This window comes from Anopheles maculipalpis (assembly GCF_943734695.1).
Source record: "Anopheles maculipalpis chromosome X unlocalized genomic scaffold, idAnoMacuDA_375_x X_unloc_93, whole genome shotgun sequence".
Lineage (NCBI taxonomy): Eukaryota > Metazoa > Arthropoda > Insecta > Diptera > Culicidae > Anopheles > Anopheles maculipalpis.
The window spans coordinates 10001-20000 of record NW_026060561.1 but is presented as its reverse complement, the minus strand read 5'-3'; positions in this window follow the sequence as shown (position 1 = coordinate 20000).

Genomic DNA, 10000 nt, shown 5'->3' with positions numbered 1-10000 from the left:
CCCATGTCCTATGACTTGTACCAAGTTGTGAAGGGTACATTTTGACAAAAATCCAAAAAAATCATTAAAAAGTCGCTATTGCTTATTGCATTCAGCATCGTTAGACGACTCTTATATGCCTTGGATGACCACTGTCTGATGATTATTTTAGCTTTTATGCCAAAATTTTGATTTCGTGTCTTACGTCCCTACATTAGACGACCTTGGATTTTCTTCTCCCACACCGCCATGCAACTTTGATGGTCGGGTAACTTTCGCTATTTACGGTCGGAGATCACTTTTCGTGATTAATAATGCATCCTGAGACCGTTTTACTCAAAGTTAGAGCAAAAAAATTTTTTGTCCAAAAATCTTCCGTCGGTCATACCGGTACCCATGTCCTATGACTTGTACCAAGTTGTGAAGGGTAAATTTTGACAAAAATCCAAAAAAATCATTAAAAAGTCGCTATTGCTTATTGCATTCAGCATCGTTAGACGACTCTAATATGCCTTGGATGACCACTGTCTGATGATTATTTTAGCTTTTATGCCAAAATTTTGATTTCGTGTCTTACGTCCCTACATTAGACGACCTTGGATTTTCGTCTCCTGCACCGCCATGCAACTTTGATGGTCGGGTGACTTTTGCTATTTACCGTCGGAGATCACTTTTCATGCTTAAAAAAGCATCCTGACACAGTTTTACTCAAAGTTAGAGTCAAAAAAATTTTTGTCAAAAAATCTTCCGTCGGTCATACCGATACCCATGTCCTATAACTTGTACCAAGTTGTGAAGGGTAAATTTTGACAAAAATCCAAAAAAATCATTAAAAAGTCGCTATTGCTTATTGCATTCAGCATCGTTAGACGACTCTTATATGCCTTGGATGACCACTGTCTGATGATTACTTAAGCTTTTATGCCAAAATTTTGATTTCGTGTCTTACGTCCCTACATTAGACGACCTTGGATTTTCGTCTCCTGCACCGCCATGCAACTTTGATGGTCGGGTAACTTTCGCTATTTACTGTCGGAGATCACTTTTCATGATTAATAATGCATCCTGAGACCGTTTTACTCAAAGTTAGAGCAAAAAAATTTTTTGTCCAAAAATCTTCCGTCGGTCATACCGGTACCCATGTCCTATGACTTGTACCAAGTTGTGAAGGGTACATTTTGACAAAAATCCAAAAAAATCATTAAAAAGTCGCTATTGCTTATTGCATTCAGCATCGTTAGACGACTCTTATATGCCTTGGATGACCACTGTCTGATGATTATTTTAGATTTTATGCCAAAATTTTGATTTCGTGTCTTACGTCCCTACATTAGACGACCTTGGACTTTCGTCTCCTACACCGCCATGCAACTTTGATGGTCGGGTAACTTTCGCTATTTACTGTCGGAGATCACTTTTCGTGATTAATAATGCATCCTGACACCGTTTTACTCAAAGTTAGAGTAAAAAAATTTTTTGTCCAAAAATCTTCCGTCGGTCATACCGGTACCCATGTCCTATGACTTGTACCAAGTTGTGAAGGGTACATTTTGACAAAAATCCAAAAAAATCATTAAAAAGTCGCTATTGCTTATTGCATTCAGCATCGTTAGACGACTCTAATATGCCTTGGATGACCACTGTCTGATGATTATTTTAGCTTTTATGCCAAAATTTTGATTTCGTGTCTTACGTCCCTACATTAGACGACCTTGGATTTTCGTCTCCTGCACCGCCATGCAACTTTGATGGTCGGGTAACTTTCGCTATTTACTGTCGGAGATCACTTTTCATGATTAATAATGCATCCTGAGACCGTTTTACTCAAAGTTAGAGCAAAAAAATTTTTTGTCCAAAAATCTTCCGTCGGTCATACCGGTACCCATGTCCTATGACTTGTACCAAGTTGTGAAGGGTACATTTTGACAAAAATCCAAAAAAATCTTTAAAAAGTCGCTATTGCTTATTGCATTCAGCATCGTTAGACGACTCTTATATGCCTTGGATGACCACTGTCTGATGATTGATTTTAGATTTTATGCCAAAATTTTGATTTCGTGTCTTACGTCCCTACATTAGACGACCTTGGATTTTCTTCTCCCACACCGCCATACAACTTTGATGGTCGGGTGATTTTTGCTATTTACTGTCGGTGTTCACTTTTCGTGGTTAAATATGTATTCTGAGACAGTTTTACTCAAAGTTAGAGAAAAAAATTTTCTTCTCAAAAAAATCCCCCGAAACCAATGTCTTATACATTGTACCAGGTTATGAGGCGCACCTGTGTGTGAAGAGTTCTTCGTGTGGTTTATAGACATTTCAGGCACTTGGTATATATTTTTGGTTTCTTACCAACCAATTCGACTTGCCTTCATCTCTTGTTAGGTTTATAATATCAATACTCGAACTTATATGCATGTTCAGGGACATCATTTTAACTTTCGGTTTGCACCCAAGTCCCGAACTTAGAGATATTTTTGGTTTTGGACCAACCAATTCGACTTGCCTTCATCTCTTGTTAGGTTTATAATATCAATACTCGAACTTATATGCATGTTCAGGGACATCATATTAACTTTCGGTTTGTACCCAAGTCCCGAACTTAGTGATATTTTTGGTTTCCGACCAACCAATTCGACTTGCCTTCATCGCTTGTTAGGTTTATAATATCAATACTCGAACTTATATGCATGTTCAGGGACATCATTTTAACTTTCGGTTTGTACCCAAGTCCCGAACTTAGTGATATTTTTGGTTTCCAACCAACCAATTCGACTTGCCTTCATCTCTTGTTAGGTTTATAATATCAATACTCGAACTTATATGCATGTTCAGGGACATCATATTAACTTTCGGTTTGTACCCAAGTCCCGAACTTAGTGATATTTTTGGTTTCCGACCAACCAATTCGACTTGCCTTCATCTCTTGTTAGGTTTATAATATCAATACTCGAACTTATATGCATGTTCAGGAACATCATTTTAACTTTCGGTTTGCACCCAAGTCCCGAACTTAGAGATATTTTTGGTTTTGGACCAACCAATTCGACTTGCCTTCATCTCTTGTTAGGTTTATAATATCAATACTCGAACTTATATGCATGTTCAGGGACATCATATTAACTTTCGGTTTGTACCCAAGTCCCGAACTTAGTGATATTTTTGGTTTCCGACCAACCAATTCGACTTGCCTTCATCGCTTGTTAGGTTTATAATATCAATACTCGAACTTATATGCATGTTCAGGGACATCATTTTAACTTTCGGTTTGTACCCAAGTCCCGAACTTAGTGATATTTTTGGTTTCCAACCAACCAATTCGACTTGCCTTCATCTCTTGTTAGGTTTATAATATCAATACTCGAACTTATATGCATGTTCAGGGACATCATATTAACTTTCGGTTTGTACCCAAGTCCCGAACTTAGAGATATTTTTGGTTTCTTACTTACCAATTCGACTTGCCTTCATCTCTTGTTAGGTTTATAATATCAATACTCGAACTTATATGCATGTTCAGGGACATCATATTCACTTTCGGTTTGCACCCAAGTCCCGAACTTAGTGATATTTTTGGTTTCTTACCAACCAATTCGACTTGCCTTCATCTCTTGTTAGGTTTATAATATCAATACTCGAACTTATATGCATGTTCAGGGACATCATTTTAACTTTCGGTTTGCACCCAAGTCCCGAACTTAGAGATATTTTTGGTTTCTTACTTACCAATTCGACTTGCCTTCATCTCTTGTTAGGTTTATAATATCAATACTCGAACTTATATGCATGTTCAGGGACATCATATTCACTTTCGGTTTGCACCCAAGTCCCGAACTTAGTGATATTTTTGGTTTCTTACCAACCAATTCGACTTGCCTTCATCTCTTGTTAGGTTTATAATATCAATACTCGAACTTATATGCATGTTCAGGGACATCATTTTAACTTTCGGTTTGCACCCAAGTCCCGAACTTAGAGATATTTTTGGTTTTGGACCAACCAATTCGACTTGCCTTCATCTCTTGTTAGGTTTATAATATCAATACTCGAACTTATATGCATGTTCAGGGACATCATATTAACTTTCGGTTTGCACCCAAGTCCCGAACTTAGAGATATTTTTGGTTTCTTACTTACCAATTCGACTTGCCTTCATCTCTTGTTAGGTTTATAATATCAATACTCGAACTTATATGCATGTTCAGGGACATCATATTAACTTTCGGTTTGCACCCAAGTCCCGAACTTAGTGATATTTTTGGTTTCTTACTTACCAATTCGACTTGCCTTCATCTCTTGTTAGGTTTATAATATCAATACTCGAACTTATATGCATGTTCAGGGACATCATTTTAACTTTCGGTTTGCACCCAAGTCCCGAACTTAGAGATATTTTTGGTTTCTTACTTACCAATTCGACTTGCCTTCATCTCTTGTTAGGTTTATAATATCAATACTCGAACTTATATGCATGTTCAGGGACATCATTTTAACTTTCGGTTTGCACCCAAGTCCCGAACTTAGAGATATTTTTGGTTTCTTACTTACCAATTCGACTTGCCTTCATCTCTTGTTAGGTTTATAATATCAATACTCGAACTTATATGCATGTTCAGGGACATCATTTTAACTTTCGGTTTGCACCCAAGTCCCGAACTTAGAGATATTTTTGGTTTCTTACTTACCAATTCGACTTGCCTTCATCTCTTGTTAGGTTTATAATATCAATACTCGAACTTATATGCATGTTCAGGGACATCATATTCACTTTCGGTTTGCACCCAAGTCCCGAACTTAGTGATATTTTTGGTTTCTTACCAACCAATTCGACTTGCCTTCATCTCTTGTTAGGTTTATAATATCAATACTCGAACTTATATGCATGTTCAGGGACATCATTTTAACTTTCGGTTTGCACCCAAGTCCCGAACTTAGAGATATTTTTGGTTTTGGACCAACCAATTCGACTTGCCTTCATCTCTTGTTAGGTTTATAATATCAATACTCGAACTTATATGCATGTTCAGGGACATCATATTAACTTTCGGTTTGCACCCAAGTCCCGAACTTAGAGATATTTTTGGTTTCTTACTTACCAATTCGACTTGCCTTCATCTCTTGTTAGGTTTATAATATCAATACTCGAACTTATATGCATGTTCAGGGACATCATTTTAACTTTCGGTTTGCACCCAAGTCCCGAACTTAGTGATATTTTTGGTTTCTTACTTACCAATTCGACTTGCCTTCATCTCTTGTTAGGTTTATAATATCAATACTCGAACTTATATGCATGTTCAGGGACATCATTTTAACTTTCGGTTTGCACCCAAGTCCCGAACTTAGAGATATTTTTGGTTTCTTACTTACCAATTCGACTTGCCTTCATCTCTTGTTAGGTTTATAATATCAATACTCGAACTTATATGCATGTTCAGGGACATCATTTTAACTTTCGGTTTGCACCCAAGTCCCGAACTTAGAGATATTTTTGGTTTCTTACTTACCAATTCGACTTGCCTTCATCTCTTGTTAGGTTTATAATATCAATACTCGAACTTATATGCATGTTCAGGGACATCATTTTAACTTTCGGTTTGCACCCAAGTCCCGAACTTAGAGATATTTTTGGTTTCTTACTTACCAATTCGACTTGCCTTCATCTCTTGTTAGGTTTATAATATCAATACTCGAACTTATATGCATGTTCAGGGACATCATATTCACTTTCGGTTTGCACCCAGAGTCCCGAACTTAGAGATATTTTTGGTTTTGGACCAACCAATTCGACTTGCCTTCATCTCTTGTTAGGTTTATAATATCAATACTCGAACTTATATGCATGTTCAGGGACATCATATTAACTTTCGGTTTGTACCCAAGTCCCGAACTTAGTGATATTTTTGGTTTCCGACCAACCAATTCGACTTGCCTTCATCGCTTGTTAGGTTTATAATATCAATACTCGAACTTATATGCATGTTCAGGGACATCATTTTAACTTTCGGTTTGTACCCAAGTCCCGAACTTAGTGATATTTTTGGTTTCCAACCAACCAATTCGACTTGCCTTCATCTCTTGTTAGGTTTATAATATCAATACTCGAACTTATATGCATGTTCAGGGACATCATATTAACTTTCGGTTTGTACCCAAGTCCCGAACTTAGTGATATTTTTGGTTTCCGACCAACCAATTCGACTTGCCTTCATCTCTTGTTAGGTTTATAATATCAATACTCGAACTTATATGCATGTTCAGGAACATCATTTTAACTTTCGGTTTGCACCCAAGTCCCGAACTTAGAGATATTTTTGGTTTTGGACCAACCAATTCGACTTGCCTTCATCTCTTGTTAGGTTTATAATATCAATACTCGAACTTATATGCATGTTCAGGGACATCATATTAACTTTCGGTTTGTACCCAAGTCCCGAACTTAGTGATATTTTTGGTTTCCGACCAACCAATTCGACTTGCCTTCATCGCTTGTTAGGTTTATAATATCAATACTCGAACTTATATGCATGTTCAGGGACATCATATTAACTTTCGGTTTGTACCCAAGTCCCGAACTTAGTGATATTTTTGGTTTCCAACCAACCAATTCGACTTGCCTTCATCTCTTGTTAGGTTTATAATATCAATACTCGAACTTATATGCATGTTCAGGGACATCATATTAACTTTCGGTTTGAACCCAAGTCCCGAACTTAGAGATATTTTTGGTTTCTTACTTACCAATTCGACTTGCCTTCATCTCTTGTTAGGTTTATAATATCAATACTCGAACTTATATGCATGTTCAGGGACATCATATTCACTTTCGGTTTGCACCCAAGTCCCGAACTTAGTGATATTTTTGGTTTCTTACCAACCAATTCGACTTGCCTTCATCTCTTGTTAGGTTTATAATATCAATACTCGAACTTATATGCATGTTCAGGGACATCATTTTAACTTTCGGTTTGCACCCAAGTCCCGAACTTAGAGATATTTTTGGTTTCTTACTTACCAATTCGACTTGCCTTCATCTCTTGTTAGGTTTATAATATCAATACTCGAACTTATATGCATGTTCAGGGACATCATATTCACTTTCGGTTTGCACCCAAGTCCCGAACTTAGTGATATTTTTGGTTTCTTACCAACCAATTCGACTTGCCTTCATCTCTTGTTAGGTTTATAATATCAATACTCGAACTTATATGCATGTTCAGGGACATCATTTTAACTTTCGGTTTGCACCCAAGTCCCGAACTTAGAGATATTTTTGGTTTGGGACAAACCAATTCGACTTGCCTTCATCTCTTGTTAGGTTTATAATATCAATACTCGAACTTATATGCATGTTCAGGGACATCATATTAACTTTCGGTTTGCACCCAAGTCCCGAACTTAGAGATATTTTTGGTTTCTTACTTACCAATTCGACTTGCCTTCATCTCTTGTTAGGTTTATAATATCAATACTCGAACTTATATGCATGTTCAGGGACATCATTTTAACTTTCGGTTTGCACCCAAGTCCCGAACTTAGTGATATTTTTGGTTTCTTACTTACCAATTCGACTTGCCTTCATCTCTTGTTAGGTTTATAATATCAATACTCGAACTTATATGCATGTTCAGGGACATCATTTTAACTTTCGGTTTGCACCCAAGTCCCGAACTTAGAGATATTTTTGGTTTCTTACTTACCAATTCGACTTGCCTTCATCTCTTGTTAGGTTTATAATATCAATACTCGAACTTATATGCATGTTCAGGGACATCATTTTAACTTTCGGTTTGCACCCAAGTCCCGAACTTAGAGATATTTTTGGTTTCTTACTTACCAATTCGACTTGCCTTCATCTCTTGTTAGGTTTATAATATCAATACTCGAACTTATATGCATGTTCAGGGACATCATTTTAACTTTCGGTTTGCACCCAAGTCCCGAACTTAGAGATATTTTTGGTTTCTTACTTACCAATTCGACTTGCCTTCATCTCTTGTTAGGTTTATAATATCAATACTCGAACTTATATGCATGTTCAGGGACATCATATTCACTTTCGGTTTGCACCCAAGTCCCGAACTTAGTGATATTTTTGGTTTCTTACCAACCAATTCGACTTGCCTTCATCTCTTGTTAGGTTTATAATATCAATACTCGAACTTATATGCATGTTCAGGGACATCATTTTAACTTTCGGTTTGCACCCAAGTCCCGAACTTAGAGATATTTTTGGTTTTGGACCAACCAATTCGACTTGCCTTCATCTCTTGTTAGGTTTATAATATCAATACTCGAACTTATATGCATGTTCAGGGACATCATATTAACTTTCGGTTTGCACCCAAGTCCCGAACTTAGAGATATTTTTGGTTTCTTACTTACCAATTCGACTTGCCTTCATCTCTTGTTAGGTTTATAATATCAATACTCGAACTTATATGCATGTTCAGGGACATCATTTTAACTTTCGGTTTGCACCCAAGTCCCGAACTTAGTGATATTTTTGGTTTCTTACCAACCAATTCGACTTGCCTTCATCTCTTGTTAGGTTTATAATATCAATACTCGAACTTATATGCATGTTCAGGGACATCATTTTAACTTTCGGTTTGCACCCAAGTCCCGAACTTAGAGATATTTTTGGTTTCTTACTTACCAATTCGACTTGCCTTCATCTCTTGTTAGGTTTATAATATCAATACTCGAACTTATATGCATGTTCAGGGACATCATTTTAACTTTCGGTTTGCACCCAAGTCCCGAACTTAGAGATATTTTTGGTTTCTTACTTACCAATTCGACTTGCCTTCATCTCTTGTTAGGTTTATAATATCAATACTCGAACTTATATGCATGTTCAGGGACATCATTTTAACTTTCGGTTTGCACCCAAGTCCCGAACTTAGAGATATTTTTGGTTTCTTACTTACCAATTCGACTTGCCTTCATCTCTTGTTAGGTTTATAATATCAATACTCGAACTTATATGCATGTTCAGGGACATCATATTCACTTTCGGTTTGCACCCAAGTCCCGAACTTAGAGATATTTTTGGTTTTGGACCAACCAATTCGACTTGCCTTCATCTCTTGTTAGGTTTATAATATCAATACTCGAACTTATATGCATGTTCAGGGACATCATATTAACTTTCGGTTTGTACCCAAGTCCCGAACTTAGTGATATTTTTGGTTTCCGACCAACCAATTCGACTTGCCTTCATCGCTTGTTAGGTTTATAATATCAATACTCGAACTTATATGCATGTTCAGGGACATCATTTTAACTTTCGGTTTGTACCCAAGTCCCGAACTTAGTGATATTTTTGGTTTCCAACCAACCAATTCGACTTGCCTTCATCTCTTGTTAGGTTTATAATATCAATACTCGAACTTATATGCATGTTCAGGGACATCATATTAACTTTCGGTTTGTACCCAAGTCCCGAACTTAGAGATATTTTTGGTTTCTTACTTACCAATTCGACTTGCCTTCATCTCTTGTTAGGTTAACACAATTTTTAATGCAATTGCATGTATTTTGTGAGCTTATGGGTGAGGGATTTATGTAGCGGACTTAGAGAAATTTTTGAAGTCCAAACATTCAATTTGGACTCCATACTCCATTGCTCCTCTAAGAGGTACCTAGTACCCCGTACCGAAGCAACCTTCACGTTTGAACTTTCCACTAGGAGGTGCAGCCATCACTCGACATGTTAATCATTATCACCCCATACTACTCTCTATATCCGGATACGGCGCTAACCCGATTGCTTGCCCCGACAGCAATCGACCCACTCGTAAGCGGGTTACCCGTAGGTAAGTCAACGATGCGTATTGCCCCCTTCAAGCAAACCGATCATCACTCCGTGGAGGAGTAATGACGGACCCGTACCGGTATCAACTGCATATGATCAACATTCTTATGAACCCACACACTCTTCGCTTATATGCTCAGTAACATTTCAATACTCTCTCTGTCTTTCGTTTTCCAACTCATTCATCGTGCATACTGAACA